The sequence below is a fragment of the Haliotis rubra genome, unplaced genomic scaffold (assembly GCF_003918875.1).
Source record: "Haliotis rubra isolate DU_JTF1 unplaced genomic scaffold, ASM391887v1 Scf1282, whole genome shotgun sequence".
Lineage (NCBI taxonomy): Eukaryota > Metazoa > Mollusca > Gastropoda > Lepetellida > Haliotidae > Haliotis > Haliotis rubra.
Genome location: NW_025765206.1, coordinates 753 through 17771, shown reverse-complemented (window position 1 = coordinate 17771; position 17019 = coordinate 753). Strand labels below are relative to the sequence as shown.

Genomic DNA, 17019 nt, shown 5'->3' with positions numbered 1-17019 from the left:
GGTCCAGACTCGATTATTTACAGACCGCTGCCAAACAGCTATAATATTGCTGAGTGCGGCGTTAAACAACAAACCAACCAACTAACTGTTAAAATCTGCTCTGAAATAAATATTAATAAACCTTTTAGTTTCGGCTTACATGAATTATGCCATCTAAATGATTGAGTGAGTTTAAAGTCAACGTCACATCGACAGTTTCTTAACCCATTCAACACCGCAGGCCGCTTAAGCGGCCACAACGTTATGAGTCCCCAGACACCGGAGGCCGATTAATCTGCCGAGCAGTAGTCACGTCAAAATGAGACATAACTTTAGGAACCTACCTGACTTATGATTCATATATTAAATCTATCACATTTCACAACACTTATTAAATTTCAATTTATCATATATTATCAGCAGAATTAAAAATTATAATCTATTTTCGCAGTGTTATTGAAAACAACGATTCTCGGACACATGCTTCGGCAGCGGGTCCACAATAACATTGTCAAAGAGCAAAGTAACGATGTTTCGAGGAATTCATTAAATAAATTGAATAAACTAATGAATAAAATCAACAACAACATTCATAAAAGTTGTCAAACGTACATATAAAATTACTATTTCCATCTTTTTGTGCGATCATGTAATGTAAGTCAAGTCACTGACAAGTGACATCTCGGCTCTCGCCGCCTCAATCTTCACGCTCGGACACGATGTTTAATGCGAAAATATATACATGAAGCATTTGTGTCAAAGGTCATAACCTAGCACGATACGTCCAAAACGTTCCATAATCTACGTATAGGTAGCGATTTCTTGCTTAATATGTTTAGAATAGCATTATTTTACCCAAAACTTTTGTCTAAATCTAAAAGGTTTCGTTTACGAGGACGGTATCCATTGCCGTAATATGATTGGCTGCCTTAGGTCACGTGTCTGATTTTGACCAATTACGACCCTGTGGCGAAAAAGCGTCATTAGAAACATATCTTTATCCAATAAAATCGCTTCTTACAACTGTGAAAATACTCTCGGCAAGGGTACAGTGATGTTGATGTTCAGAGCTTTCAAACGATACCCGACATCACACGATTCGCCTCCCATGTTATTCATACGAAGCTTCGAAAACGGAGGTATTTTCCGTTGTTATGTCTTGTTACCGAGCGGAAAGTCGGGAAATAGGAGACCATACATATTATTTAAGAAATCTTTTTATAATAATTTTCTGATTACGTAATAATGAAAATATATAAGAAAAAGGCACGGGCATGTTATGACATGTCACAAATGGAACAAATCGCCATAGTTTTTGCTTCCTTCGTGGTTTATCTGGACGTTATAAATGTAAGCTTGCATTTTCATTCAAAAATAAATTTATTTAAGTTGTAGTTGTATTATTTGAATAATATTATAAAAATAAACTTCATATTTATCAACAGTAGGATTAGATCTTTTAAATGGTGTATGGGATGTAGTAGCAATAACGTTTTACAAGCTTATAATTTCCTTCATAAACATAGGCTTCATCTATGACCTCAGAGTCTCTGGGAACTCGGTGTCATGGCAGTAAATGCCTCTGGTTGACTGGTGTTGAAAGAGTTAACTATTCTAGTGACGAGAAAATTATCGAGATAAATACCTATCATAAAGGACAGATTCCATATTTGCTTGCTTCATAGTTAACGTCACACTCAGCAATGCTCCAGCTATGTGACGGCGGTGTGTAAATAGTCGAATCTGGACATCAAATACATCTACATGCGCAATTGTGATAATGATAAATATAAGGCCACTTGTATAGCGCAGAACTCCACGCCTCAGGGACATGCACTGAGCTCGTACCACATCATGGGCATTATTACCCCAGGTAACCCAAGCTGCCCGTGAGGCGTTAGAAGGATAATAATCATATGACTTATCCCAACAGGTACCCATTTTCTGCCGGGTGAGCAGAGGCAATTTTGAACAAACTCACTTGCCTAAGGTTAGCTAAAGTTGGACTGACCATCTGATGCTGTTCGCGTCCTACGGTATCCATTGTGCTGGAGACCGGTTCTTACAGGATCTTCATGGGTTTCATATAGGTCATATATGTGAATTACCAGAAAATACATTTGTGATCAACTCGTGTTATTCCGGGACAAGCCGAATAGCTTGCCCATCTGGAAGGATTTCATTTTGGCGCAGAACTACATATCATCAGAACTACATTAAACAAGAACGATAACTCTACTCCTGCTTGATTCCAGTGCTACTTAATATCAGCGAAGCACTCGTACATTGTATTGCTGTTTTTGTTTTCGTATTTATGTATCTATTTTAAAGAATTAAACCTCTTAAACACCAACAACTAAAAGAAGGGAAAGATATTTGTAAAACACACCTTCTAACGTAATAATTACCAGCTGTTCACCTAATGTTTCCAAATGTATATTTCTAAATAGGGTTTAAGAATCACACATGGGATTTGTGTTATTAAATATGCATTTTTTCAACTACATTAAATCCTAAAGCAGATACTATAAAAATGACTTCTAGTGAGTGAGTGGGTTTAGTTTTACGCCGCATTCAGCAATATTCCGGCTATATGGCGGTGGTCTGTAAATAATCGAGTCTGGACCAGACAATCCAGTCATCAACAGCAGGATCATCGATCTGCACAATTGGGAACCGATGACATTTGTCAACCAAGTCAGCGAGCCTGACCACCCGATACCGTTAGTTGCCTCTTACGACAAGCATGGGTTACTAAAGATCAATATTCTAACCCGGACCTTCACGGGTAAAATGACTTCTAAATATTTCTCAAACTGAACCTTGTAACCTTGCTGGCATACCCCAAGTGGAATTTTTTAAATGAATGCGCTGGGAAAAATATGAATAATACCCAAAAAGTCCTAACACCCAAAATAAGCCAAATGATAGATTAAAGTTGATTAGTAATATATTAACTTGATAGTATTGTTTTGAAACTCGTAGCGATTAATAATTACTAGCATATATTTTCTGAAGTGCACGTACAATCTCCAAAACAAGCCTGCAAGATCGTCACAAATACACTCAATTGGACCCCATGAGAGCCGTTATGTCATCCGAATCCTCCAACAGCGCTCTACCAACTATTTACTCACATATAGAATGTTATTCCCCCCAGGATTCGAGGTTCAGTGGTTTAGTGGCCACAGTCCATCAATGCACAAGGTGGACAGACTCTCCACTGATCGCTGCTTGTTTAACCACTCATATGCGAACAATTCATTGGTGGCAGTAACAGCTTCAACACGTTTTCCGTTGGTGATTTGTGTGTCACAATAACGTTTAAGTATATTTCGAATATTTTACTAGCAATTCGTGATTTCACCGTTCCCCAAACCCATTGTTGCAAGATGCAAGTTTCAGAAATTTTAGATGGATATTCTCTATTAGGTCAAGTTTTCAAATCCCCACACTTCTGATCCATAGGTTAAAATAGGCGTTATCATCACAACAAATGCCGATAATAAACAGTCTAAAGGTAAATTCAAATTTCTGGCTTTTTTCAGCAGGCTATACATATCCTTTGTAGCGTTTTCAGTTATAGTGTTTATGCTAGTTACCATTCTGTTGTTTCTGTGTAGTTTTATACCAAGATATACATAACTCTCGACTAAACTAAGATTCTTCTCCCAAAATGTTTATATCAGTTTCGATTTAGCCGCTGGGCCTGAACCGAATACTAATTGTTTTGTTTTTAATACATGTACGTTGAGTTGCCAAGTAGTGCAATATTCATGGAAGGAAGGCACACATTGATGACGCCAGGTGGTCTCCTTTATCTGTAGCATCCATCCTTTGTATATGTCGAGGTCACGATCATTACACTGTCATTCAACTAATTTCAATTAGTAACATGTGCGAAATGGCTTATATAACATTGTTGACAAGTTTGACAGACCTATCTGATATCACTTATTTTGGCAGTAAAAGACAAAGATCAAAATATTGCATTATGTGACCAGTATCTTTTTGGCTGGTATTAAGGATATGTAAAACACGACCACAATTTGACCGACTTTGGGTCAGGTGATACGGGTAGCATCAAAAGCTGAAAAATAACATGGAGGGATTAAGAACGTAAATGACACGAGAAAGAGTTAATTCGCGTCCTTTCTGTTCAAATGTTGGGGAAATGGGTGACGTTTGGAAACTGATAGTATATTATTGGTTTCTTTTGTAGGGATATACACTGTATCTTTCAGTGGTGAATGGATGCCATTGGACATAGTGTCTTGTTTCTGTAACCGGAATGGAAAAAACAATACAAAACAGACTGTGTAATCAATAATTCTGTTTCACCACTGATATGAAGGCATCGATGCCTTCATCAATATGGACGGAAACTCGAATTTAGGAAAATGCTTATTTCAAAACAGATTTGTATTTCAAGTCGAATCTACAAAAAGACTATGTTTACTGTTTAAAACGTTTTCAGAGTAGTTCCAATAATTTCTCATCAAAGTAGGAATAATATTTGTTTATGCTGAGTGCAGTATGTCCTGCATTTGGTAATACCGTTAGAAAATAATATTTATATTATTATTACGGGTTTTGAACCTGTCTGTACACTTGGGATGTATCAAAGCGATATGAAGAAGAAGAATTTATTTCGGTATATAGGACATTGGCCCGTGTACAATAAATGCAAAGTGGTATATGATATATAGACAATATGGTTTAAACATATACATAGGTATATATATACATGTCTCTTCTAACATTGGATAGAATTCCTTTTAGATAGTGCATGTTTAATAAATAATGAAATTTTTATAAGTAAATTCTTATCTTTGCATGTTAACAACTTATGATATTTGCTTAAAACAGATGGACAATTAAATTCTGGTAGGTATTTGCTTCTTAAATTTGCATATGCATCACAGACAAGTACAAAATGTAATTCATCTTCAAAATTATAGCGGTTACATTTTACATATTTTGCTTAACCCACTATCACCTTGACATCTTACGTTACACAGGTAGGCAATTGTTGAATACGTAATAAGCATAAATAACGGCGATATTCCTTTAGATGTACATTAGAAATATAGTATTCAACATCCAGTAATGACTTTAGATGTAATAAGATAAATGTGCTGATTCATTTATTTTGCTAAACATATTTTGCTTTGCAGAATCTACAAGTCTTTGTTTAAACATAAATACAAAATCATTTACACTACCAACTTCTTGGACACCAAGAAGTTGGTATCAAAGCGATATGCATCACTTCATGTTTTCCTTCTCCAGGTGGCTGACACGCTGTAATATAAGTGTCATAAACTCTATCCAACATAAAAACAGAGTACAAAGAAGTACCGTCATTCTATTATAAACTATATCCAACTATGATACTGTTCAATGCTACGGTAAAAAGAATTCACTCACTCAGTCTGTACCATAAACATCTGCAGACAGAGGTAAGTAAACATATTTTGTAATATTCATCATTACCTTTTATTCCAAACAGGTTACCTGGTATTTCATAAAGTTACGAAAACACTGACCCGTATATTGTCATGATGTCGGTAACTATGCATCTGATCTCAAATTGAATCTTTTGAATAACGAAATACTGTCCAAACCGACGGTAAAAGAATTTACTCACTCAGTCCGTACCATAAAGATCTGCAGAATGACGTAAGTAAACATGTTTTGTAATATTCATCATTAACTTTCATTTCAAACAGGTTACCTGGGAGTTCACAACGTAACGGAAACAATGACATGTCGTCCATATCCATCTGATCTCAAATTGAATCTTTTAATAACGACTCGGTTCAACTGTACAGATATTTTAAAGGACAATCCTTTATGTAACGGTCAATTCACTGATTGATAAATGTGACAACATAATTGCGTCTGAGGGATGACAAATGAAGATAACCTCAGTTGGAAAGTCAGCGTGTAACAGATAAGCGCTCTGAGGTCCATCAGCACAAACTGTTGCAGTATAAAATAAAGCTTTACCATCAGGCAACTATTCAAGTGCACGGTATAACAGCCAGTAAGTATAATCTTTATTTGAATCTGCGTCAGTTGGTAATGGGTTTCATATCCTTGGTTTGACAGAAATTGGAGTATCATTGCGAGCGCGCTCAGACTATGAAGTGTTCATTTGATTTACAATGTGCTAAATATATGCAAATAGTCGTCTTAATTTCGTTGAAAATATATCGCAAAAATAATGATCGGCTGTTGTGAGTTTCCGCGTAATCTACCAAGTACTCTGGATTCACTCTGGATTCATGCATGTCTATGCTGTTGCTGACTGCTACGCCCCGTACGAATTATTAATTAACGAAATACCTGCATGTGTCCAACATGAAGTGAAAACAGGCCATTGCAGGGAAAAGGAATATCACCTACAGTGTTGACTCAGTATACAAACTGTGTCCTAATATCCATTTTGTGTAGGATAAACATCGCGATAACGATATTAAACATCGTTATTTTGGCTACACGGATGGCCAAGTCGTCTCAGGCGTAATGAGTTGTTCCCCTTGGGACTACAGAAACCTGCGATCGTGCGGTCGAATCCCTGTTCGACCCGATTACGTTTCTTGGTTTGTCAGCTTCATATTCATGTTCGTAGGTTTCACGAAAGTGGTAAACGTCTCAACGTTTAAAACAAGACCTTCATTGTTGGGCTTCTCTCCACATAAAGGTGACACCCGGTGTTATAACTGAAATACCGATTGAAGCTGCGTTAAAAGTAAATCACTCACTCACTCATCATCGCAATACATATAATCAAAGCATCATTGCAATAACCACAAATACGATCATTGAGTAATATACTAAATTAGTTCGAATCGTACAAATGAGCCTGCCTTTAAAACAATTTCGTCAACTTCTATGGTTCATTGTTTTAATTACGTAGCTACAATACCGGTAGAGATCGATTGTCTCTTATGCTAAACATGTTTTTCTAACACGCTTAACTTGCATTTCAGCTACATTCTACAGCGATGTATGTCACAATCTGTATCGCTCTTGTAGCCCTGGTGGGATCAACCTGTGCTCAAAATGGATTCGTAAGTAATTAAATGAAGGATTAAGAGTATAGTTTTTTTCGCAGTTCCTAAGATGACGTAAGTTTGGGTGACGTGAAGTAAAATTTATACATTGCTGCAATATGAGTACGAAGCGAAAATCTTTTTAGCACATATAGTACTCAATTCACACAAATACTAGTTTGTAACTGCATGCATCCTGTGCGATCAGTTGTTTGACTGATCCAGTTCAACACCTTGTGACATACTGAATAGCCATTGTATACCGTAATTAGTGTCATTGAGCGATTTTCACACGTGCAACACAGCTAGTAAGCCGCGGGGAGGATTGGTTTGCATGCTGATGTATTGGTTTACATGATGATGTATTGGTTTGTATTATAATGTATACGTTCGTATGGTGTCACCATTTCTCATAAAGAATATAATATATATATAAACAAGTGATTTCTGCAGGTGTATAAGCAATAAATATATCAATTATGAGTCCAGATATTTCTTCTTGTCAAATCTTTATACCTGCACAAGATATTTCGCCGTTCAACGGCTCTTCAGGTGTACAATGAAAGCTGAATCACTGTACACCTGAAGAGCCGTTGAACGGCGAAAGATCTTGTGCAGATATAAATGAGATTTGACAAGAAGAAATATCTGGACTCATATATATATACATATGTGTGTGTGTGTGTGTGTGTCTAGGTGTGTATTTAAATTGTCCATTCGTTTAGACATTATCAAATTACTTGAATGCTCAAATGAAATATACTACACTTCTTCAGATAAATATATATGTCTGTTCACACACATACGTATGCACACACGCATACATACATTTATAACTCGGTATTTCACTTTAGCATCTATACCAACTATATGTATTGTCACACCGGTCCTGTGCTTCCAGTGCTTGAATCAAGGGCAGACTTGCAGTTTGGCAGGAACTAGAAGTTGTTGTGCGGGACTCTCCTGTCAGAGTTCTGTTGGAAACACACGAAGATGTCAGCGAAACATCAATGGAGGAAATGTGGTAAAAGTGTAACGCTTTACTTAAAACGTATCTGCCAAATTTTATATTATTCCGATGTACATGAAAACAAACTAGAATTTACATAAATTCACACATGAGGGTCATGTGGTTAACAGGATGTTAGTCATCACAACACATTGAGGTCTAACATTTATAACATAATTGCAGAAAAGGGAAAACGATATGTCATTTGGTACCTCTTTTATAATGGTATTCCCTCAGATGATATCATATGAAATATATTCAGTATGGTATTGGATGACTTCCCGTCATAATCAACAGTCAAAGATTTGGATTGCTTGAGTTACACTTAGACGGGGGCTGTTTTTTAAGGACACCCCCGTTTTAATTTTATCAAAAACATTGTGTCCAGATATTCAAGCTAGCACTGTTTCCAATATGTTGTGTGCTTACACTTGTGTGACCATTCAGTATTTAGTTTGAAACCTTGGCATCATGTGTGAATAAGTGAATAAATAAGTTATGTCCTTATGATTACGTCATATGAAAGGTGGTGGGTTGTGTCTCCAAAACAAGCTCTTTCAGTTAACTTGAAGGGGGGAGTCACTTTAACAAGCGATTGTTGTTTCAAATTGCTTTTTTGCACTTTAATATCGAAATTTGATTCTAGCAAACTCCTACCCGTCTTAAACACACAAAATGTTTCTTGCATACTTTGTTTCCTGAAGTTTGTGATGCATATATCGTAGATTTTGCGTTTTGTTTTGTTTTGGTTTTTATTTTTGTTTTGTTTTTTGTTTGTTTGTTTGTTTGTTTGTTTGTTTGTTTGTTTGTTTGTTTTGTTGGGGTTTGTTTTTTTGGTTTTTTTGGGGGGTACCAAATAAAATGTCAAGCAAAATGGGGATTGTGAGGCTGGAACATAGCAAAACCAATTTGCTTGAGGTTGACAGATAATTTGTAGAAAAATATAACATAAAAACAGCTGCATTGGTATAGTTTTCTTGGTGAGGCTCGCTACTTTTTGATGGCCCCTCGATGGTATAACTTGTAGACACGTACATCGACACACACATACATACATATTGTTTCATTTATTTCATTATAATGGTGCAAATATAAAGATACACAATCAGAAGACCAAAAACGAAGAAAAAAGTTTTATTTCCTCAGACGAAGCATTAGCAGTTAGCATCATATTGATTGAGTTGAGTGGAGTTAATATCTTAAGTCACATCGGCTGTATTTTAGCCATATCGTGACTATATCAAGTTAGATATTAATGATAATTATAGGTAAAGTATAAAAACCTGTCAACGATGGACAGGTAAACAACTAGACTATCACAGATATGAACTTTAAAACTAGTAAAGTTAAAACATTGTAACCATACATGACAAGACAATATAAAAACAGGCTATAGATCGCCAACAACTGAAGGTAGATCACCAAACTATTGACCATGGGGACTTACAGTACCTTTGCTGCCTGCATGGACCCTAGCTGGATTTACACCATCCCTTCAGCTCCTGGCGATTGCAGGAAAATTTAGCCATAATTTAAAATACCTAATATTCTACGCTTAAAAATATGTGGTATGTTTACATTTCCTTCGATGGTTTTGGGACTTACGTACCCTCTCAGGAGGACAATAATTTTACAGTACTTTAACCCCCTTTGAGTATACACCCACTAACAATCTGAGTTACTAATTTAAACTTCCAATCATAAAATACTTATCTATTTACAAATCATTCAACAAATCTATTTCTTTTAAAGATGCATCATATTGATGCTATGTGTTCTTTGTAACAGCATATGAAAACATAAGTTGTATTCTCTTGACATTTCCCTGTTTATTTCAGTGTCGAAGATATGGCCAAGATTGCTGGAGGACTGGAACCCAGGAGATGAGATGCTGTAACAACATGAGGTGTGACTACAACCAGTATTACCAGCTCGTGTGTCAGTAACGTCACACTTGTACCAAGTGCGTTTAATAAATTAAAAGATATTACTATATCTCGTACGTATGTTTTGATTGAATAATTGTTAGTTTATTTTATACATTCTTGTGTTATTTGATCTTTTATTTTAGACTTTGAATAAAGGCGTATCCGCTTGTACATATTTAGCCACTCTGCGAGAACAATATGCATCAAAATAATTCATCAAGAAATAAGAATAGATATAAAAAATAAATGGAAATATCTTTAAGAACTATTTATTATTAGCATGGTTCTATACATCAGTTCCCGAAAGTGAGGATACTAGTTGCTTGCGAAAAAGCGTATTGTCTTCACCGATGGCGAAATTGCGCACATTTCGTTGCATTCACATGGTCGATCGGTCGATTTAAAACGACAAACTCTAAATCGGTTTGTAAAGCAATTGCACAATAACGACAGTAGTAGTATCTTACAATCTTGCTGTTATTCGGACGTTGTGCAGGTGATGGTGCAGTTTAGCATACATAGTTGTCAATTTTAGCCTCGACATGATCCATGACACAATGAAGTATTGTTGTCCCGTCAAATGAACGTACAGCTATAATCGACCAAGGTTAGCTAAGGCCGCTTACAGTTACATGTTTGTGACACTCCCAGATAAACATGTACCTGACTCCAGAACTGTGAATCTGTGAGCAGTGTTCGACACATGCCCCACTGCGGAACATGAATAGGCTTTAATTAATCCCAAGCGTTATTGCATCAGGGTGGGATATGAGAAACTTGAGGCAGATGAATACTTGTACATGCACTCTGATGTATTAGCATTCTTCTAACTTATATAAATACTAACATTACGTGTTAGAAAACAATGGGAATTAATAATCTTGTTTTATCCTCTGCGTAATGTACACGGTTACATTAAATATTTATCAAAGACAAAAACAAGCTGTATGTGCGTTATGCACGCTTGTAAAGGACGCAATCATGTATTCAACATAAGTACACTAGTCCCAGCGCTGATTAATAAACAAGGGGAGAATTCTATGGATATACAACTTCTTTATTATAAATATGAGCGACGTTTCGGTGTAGCTGCTAGCACCGTTATCAAGCAAACTTCACCGTGACGTCGCCATATTTATAATAAAGAAGTTGCATATCCATAGAACTCTTTCCGTTGTTCATCACATCAACTTCTACATGTCACTAAAAGAAATGATTAATAAATCCGGAAATCAGGGTGATATAATAACGGAACTATTGAAAACGGTATAAGTATCTATACCAAAACGTCGCTATTGTACAATAAAGAAGTCGGTCATCCATAAACACATTGAATACGTTGTTACGGATTCCGAAGATAAGCTACCATACGCTGTTCATCATAGTGCCATGCTTGACTTCATTTTCCTATTTGCTAAATATGTGCCTATTTCTTGGCGATATGGGATGGTCTCGTACAGTTATTAATCAGTGGATGAGTATGTCAAAAAAAAATTTGCGCTTGTGTGATTTAAATTGTAATCGAAATATCAGTAAGTAGTTTATATGTTGGAATAGTTTGGCTCCGAAAAGTGGATTTTGGGAGTACACGTGCAATATTCGGATCTGGACCTCATTACACCCATGTGACATTTGAACTTATTCAACATGATAAGCATGAACAATAACATGCAAATCCAGAAAAGATTTATCCGGTCGATAAAATAAGGATTTGAACAGTGCGGATAATTAACATTATGGCATTTGTATCTACATTAATCTATTATCTATATTCATTGAACAAAAACGTTTGGGATCAAGAAAGATTTAGGGGATATTTTGTGTAATTGTAAGATATTTCCCCAAATAATCATCATCCGTATATTTTGTTTGGTATTATTAAGCAACAGAATCATTATTATCAATATCACATGGCATGTCATGTTTTGTTACAAATATACTCAATATGTTCTTAGTTTTGATAATGGATCATAAATGGTGCGTTGTGTTCAGAGAACCCATCAAATAAAGAGCTTTATCTAGTTGGTAACAGCTAATAAGTTCACAAATAATGCATATTTTAATAACTCCTCATCTCCGTGTCAGGTAGATGTGATGTGTGACTTATCCTGATTGCCTTGTTAAACGTGTGATATATGCATACATCCTAAACACAAAGAACACCTACTGTGCTATGCCCCCTTACAAAGAACATCGCCCGTACGGAGTCCCGAGGTACTTCGAAAGCACTTAAGTGCGTCATAAACAACGAAATGCATATCGGTTATATAAGCTTTAGTCGATGTCAGTCCAACATACTGAGAATCATGGACTTCATGGACGTTTCGACCTCACCTTCATCCCTAATGGACTCGAGCTTGATGGACGCTCTACACGGGATAGAACCTTTGTCAGTCTCCACGCCGACACCGACAACGACAATTCCCCTTCAACCTCCAGAACCAACACCTCAACCTCCGCAACAGCCAGCTGTATTATCTGATGAGCAGCTTCATCGTCCGCCTCTTCATCCCAACCTGCAGCGACTGGTGGAAACAGTGCTGTGTAGGACCTGTTTCAAAGCGGCACCGTCGACAAAGATGGACTCAGTACCTCACGCAGTACACTACACATGCATGTATTGTGGCGACATTGAGATGAAGCGTTTCGCCGATAAACATAACGTTTTGTGTTCTGGAATGGCTGTCTTCCGGGCTTTTGAACTCTGCTGCGAATGTCATATGTAAAGACTGTGGATAATGTTTTTCAATTTTACGTCCTTTTGTCAATGCAACACCGTCAACAAAGATGGACTATGTGTCTCAGTCGGTGGACTACGGTTGTATGTATTGTGGAGATGATGAAATGAAGTGTACACAAATAACCTTTGTGTTCTGGCATGGCTGTCTTGAGGTCATTTGAACTCTGCTGTAAATGTCTCCTGTGAAGAATATGCATATTTAAGGTCGCCTAAACACCCCAAAGGGAAACATGTAACCCCGAAATTAAATTTCATTAACTACAATTATTCCTTTTTATTTGTTTTGTGTAATTTGAATTGGCTCCAAAACCTATGTTTGCTGTCATCCAGACAGGTGCGTGAAAGAAGCAAAATGTCATTTTGTGTGAGGTGTTGATAACCATCATCAACTCCAAAAACAATATCGATACGTTGGATACGGTATGGCTGTAACGTTTCTTTGTGTGACGTTAACCTACAAAATAAAATAAAAATGTTATTTCAGGTGTCGTTAAGTATATTGTGGATGGGTGAGCGTGAGTGGGTGAGCGTGAGTTTGATTGGATGAATGAGTGAGTGAGTGAGTGAATGAGGGAGTTGGTGAGTCATTTTCTGTGACGTCATGGTAACCACCCCCAAACAATATCTATACTTTAGATAAGGTATGGACGTAATGTTGCTTTGTGTGGTGTTAACCTGCAAAACGTCAAAAGATAATACCTATTGTTATTTCAGGAGTTGCTAAGTATAGTGTGGATCAGTGAGAGTGAGTGGGTGATTGGGTGAATGAGCCAATAAGATGATGAGCGCGAGAGCCCGTTTGTTTTTTGTACGAACACAAATGAACAAATTGAAAAACACGTTGGTTATAAAATCAAAGCCATTTTATTTCCAATAACAGCTGTTGGAAAAGACTGGGCTTCGCAACGCCACCTACTGACACATCATCTTGTTCATTATTCCAGGCATACAGCGGAGTGAGCCACAGCATTTCATAGCGTTGATGCCATTAATTTTGCATTCTTCATTTCTCAGGCGACACTGTAAAAGATAAAGTTCCTTTAATACAAGCATACTTTTAAATTTATATAAAAACAATAATGAAACATACAGGAACCATTTGCCCATTTAAGTACTCCTGAGGAGATATGATAAACGTACGAGGTATAATAAGGACCTGTTGATCCAACCGATGGTTTATTGTCACAGTACTCTGGTTGCACGCTTACCCCGACACCACCTCCGATGTTTCTCCTGCAGATTCGGGTGTCTCCTATTCCAGCCTCACATATCAGGCCATTACAGCAGGTTCTACCATTCATCACATTGCAGGTTTGTCCGTCAGTCTGGCACTGTGAAAGGATATACAAAAAAAGCAAATGATTATAAGGAGAATTGTAGTCCTCACTGATGATAAAAATTGTGTCGGGTCTACACCTTAATTTTTTTCTGTATTGACAAAAGCAAATCGGTTATATAAACTTTGGTCAATGTCGGTCCAACATCCTGAGAATTATGGACTTCATGGACATGGGCATACACATGTATATGAACAGCTAGAACAAAGAAATAAATCCTTTACTTTTTGCTCAGTGAATTGCCTTGAATTTACGAATCGATGCTGAAAAAGGATTACTTACAAAGCCGTGTGAATCGTGAGCCAGAACTGACACGACGAGAATAACAGCAACCCACGCGTTGAACATCATTGTGGTGATGGAGTAAAACTGAAAGTAAACACACCACTTGAATGATATTATGGATCGATATCATAGATTTAAGTTCGTGCAACAATATTCGCACTCTCTGGACAGAGTATCTCAATTCTGAATGATTGCCCACATGGGTACAATGTGTGAAGCCCATTTCTGGTGTCCCCCGCCGTGATGTTGCTGGAGTATTGCTACAAGCAGCGTAAAACTAAACTCACTCACTCACTTGATGTTCGCGTGGTTACGCCATTTACAATTATTTTAAGACATCGAAACAACTATGTTATATTATTGGTTGCACTTTTTCAGTGAAGTACAGATTCTAGTACATTTTGGAGTCTCATCCAGGATTTAAACGCACGCGATCAGAGTGGGGCAGTTTTTCGTAAGCACATACATTCGTCGATCTCAACAACTTAGCCACCGCGGCTTTCATACAAGTTTCAGTCAGACTACTGGTAGTCAAGTTCAAGTTCACTTAGAGTGTTTGGGTTGGAATCACGGATGGGACTAAACCCCCCAAAGCAGTTACTGTAGAATCTGTATTTTACTTAGAAAGTGTACTCCCAAATATGAACTATGTCACATGTGACCACTTTCTAAATGGAACTGTATAGTAATCAAAACAACTGTTTATGAAATCCCGAATTGAGACAACAAACATTGGAATTCAGGTGCAGCTTTGCATTTAAATGTATTAAATACATCTGTGAAAGCAATATTGTCTCGTACAGTGCACAAACACATACTTACCTGATCAACTGAAGGAAACTGGATGGAGGATATGTCGTAGTCGGGAAGCCTCGTATTTATACATTACCCAATCCATAGTGATGGTTAATCAGCATACCATGTGTCACATGTCTTATCTGATCCCAGTCAATCACAGCCACCGATATGATCTGATTCTAGACTATGACGACAATTGTATATGATTAGACACTAATGTTAAGGTTATCAGCACTAGAATCTACCCCCTCTTTCTCTGCTTCGCTGGGTCACAATACACGCAATGTAACAGACTGCTGAGGTAGGAAACTGTAAGGTTTGGTGTTTAATACTGAAGACATATGACGGCGGCCTTCCCTCAGTAAATAACTTGATATTATACTGCATATAGCGGGAATATTGTTGAATGCAATCTTAACAAAGAACACATTTCTCATTGTGCTCAATTCCGATAAATCATGATATTAATAATATATTAGAACATTTAATGAAAATATCTTCCGATGATGTGAGTAAATCGCCGTAATTTAATTAACAGTCTGTGATTCTCTAGTATTTTTTACTGTCCATCGTCGACAGGTTTTAATCTTCAAAATTTACTTTTTTTGTATAAATTGTTTTCGTCACGATATGGCTGAGATATTGCCGATGTGACGTTAAATATGAACTCACTCACTCACTTAACGGTATGACATAGACATTGATACCTCAGTATGGGATTAAGCATTTATTAACGTGATTTTGCTGAAACCGACTTTACTTCGTTCGCACGTATTATGTGGCCTTTAGCAAAATGATGTAACGGCTACTCTATGTTTATGATTTACAAAATATTTACGTTACAATAACTCTGTTTTCGCGTCATAGGGAAAGTGTGTTGATATGTATATTCTTCTTTTTGGAAACAATTAGTACACTACCACGTGATTCTGATTGGATACTTATGATCACGTATGATTACGTTTTGCGTTAGAAATGTTTCGATTAAACCCCGAAGTTCAAAGGCACGTCCTCGATACGTGTCATCGTCATAAACCGATCCTAACTGACTCTAATCCTTTACCATCTAATCTATGTAACGGACCATTCGATCATTTCAAGTACTGAGAAATCTGTATGAGAAATGCACTGCAACACGTTTCCAGCTGATTAGTTGGTAGATATAGTTAGTATAAATACTTCTACAAGATACTGTGTATTTACTATTATATAGGGTGCTGTGGAATAGCCTAATGATTACTCGGTACAGCCACGACCGCATGTAACAATGAACAAAGAGGGCATAAACGTAATGTGTGCAACTAACCATGTTTTAAAGGTCACATGCAACCAAAAAAATCAAACATAATTAAAACACAATTATCACTTCTTCATGACATATAATATGCATTGCTGATTATGAAAAAACAAATAAACAAAATTATAAGCGTATAATCGCAAATCAAAAGTGCAATATTGTGTACTTGGGTTTACCTCCCTCGAAACGAAGCAGCCGGGATACCGAACCCAGTCAGAGCGGGTGGGTGTGCACTCAAGTGTAACGGCTGGTTCATTAGCAGATGCCGCCTCACGGCTCCTTGTGTGTGTATATATAGAGATGTTGGGTTTTGTAAATACATGCTCATTTTTTTGTGTATAACATTTTGCAATCAACAGACATCATAACATGTCATGTGTTCAAGTATCACACCTGCCTGTCTGTGTAATTACATAATGTGACAGAGACCGAACTCGGGCCATTAATCAATGCGTTTTGTTTATGGTGTATAGCCTGATAGGTGTTAAGTTCAAATTGCATGTGGTCAGTGATCGCAGTTGTGTATTGAATATTGTCATCAGCAGACAGGCAGGCAGACAAACAGGTAATAAAATAAAACAAGAC

The 17019-nt window shown here is 37.0% G+C and overlaps 1 long non-coding RNA gene across 1 annotated transcript; it reads left to right on the top strand.

The window, feature by feature from the left end:
• Positions 1–6918: 6918 nt before the first annotated feature.
• Positions 6919–9966, top strand: LOC124266853. Its single transcript, XR_006895873.1, has 3 exons — positions 6919–7058; positions 7942–8064; positions 9888–9966. It is a non-coding gene; the product is annotated as an uncharacterized LOC124266853 (long non-coding RNA).
• Positions 9967–17019: the final 7053 nt, after the last annotated feature.